Below are 1,384 nucleotides of genomic sequence, written 5' to 3'. Positions count from 1 at the left end.
AGGCAGAAAGAACAACGGTCTTCAGAAGCAGAGGCCATAATTTTCGAGGATGGGAGAAAAGGAAGAGTTAAAGCCCTAGGTAAGAGTTCTGCTTTTCTAGAAGGTAAACTTCCAAGTTAACGCTTTAATTCCGCCTGGTTTTCAGGCCTTAGAGATCACACTCGGAGCAGTACGCCAAAACCGACTCTGAATACGTCTGCTTAACCCGAACGTTACCTAGCTTTAGATAAACCGACATTGGAAGACCTAGAGATTTGGATAGCCAGCTTCTCCAGATGCTCCCCTTCAAATCAAAGGCCACGCACTTTAAAAGTCTTACGACTTTGACCGCCACGGTGTGGCTCTGAAGAATTTTGCCAAGTATGTCCTTCGTCAGTCTCATCAGGAGAGGGACCATGGTAAGAAACTGACGAAGCTTCAGAAGTTACGAGAAGCCCGAAACCTCCTTCGAGATATCGAGAGAACAGAAAAGAACCCAGTAGTTTTTTTTTTAACAGGGGGGAAAAAACCCAAATCATATATTCTCATTAAAATTTCAAGCAAAAATACAATGGCCTTTATTCCAGCAGAATGTCCCCTTGTTCAAATCAACTATTGATTGAACATCCCTGTTCCTCTGGCGCCTATGGTAATATAATCACTATAGATGCCACAGGAATATAAAAATAAGTGACAGGCATTTCCTTCCATCGTGGCACTTATAATTGAGAAGAATAGATAAGTCAAATATATAAAGATTTTTAAATAAATCTGTGGAAGATAAGGACTATCAGAAAGGTACCCCCCGAATGGCGTGGAAGTCAAAAACAAAGACAAATCAGATCAGGTTGGGAACAGAGGAGAGACTCTGTGGAGAAGCTGTGGCCATGGCATTGGCCTTGAAGCACAGGTAGGATTTTGACAGCAGAAGTAGGGTGGGGAGGAGAGTGTACCAAGCGAGGAAAAGAGCAGAAGCAAAGCCACGGACACTAGACAGACCAGAACGACAAAGAAGACACCAAATAATAGTGTACCACGGGGTTCACAAAAGGATGAGTTAACCACCCCTCCCCGGGGGCCCAGTACGCAGGCAGGCATCCTTTCTCCAAAACAAGTTTGTGTGCATATTTCTTGTCTTGGTTTGCTAGGGCTGCCATAATAAAATGCCAGGCTGGGGGTGGCATAAACAACAGCGATTTACTTTCCGACAGCTCTGGACACTAGAAGCCCAAGATCAAGGTGTGGGCTGGTTTCTCCCGAGGTCTCGCTCCTTGGCTTACAGACAGCAGGCTTCTTGCTGCATCTTCACGTGGGCTTTTCTCTGGGTGAGCAACTCCCTGGTGTCGCTCCAGTCACACAGGATCAGGACCCACCCATAGGACCTCATTTAACCTTAATTACCTCT

This window comes from Pteropus vampyrus, unplaced genomic scaffold (assembly GCF_000151845.1).
Source record: "Pteropus vampyrus isolate Shadow unplaced genomic scaffold, Pvam_2.0 Scaffold248, whole genome shotgun sequence".
NCBI classification, from domain to species: Eukaryota; Metazoa; Chordata; class Mammalia; order Chiroptera; family Pteropodidae; genus Pteropus; species Pteropus vampyrus.
This window is presented reverse-complemented; position numbering follows the sequence as displayed.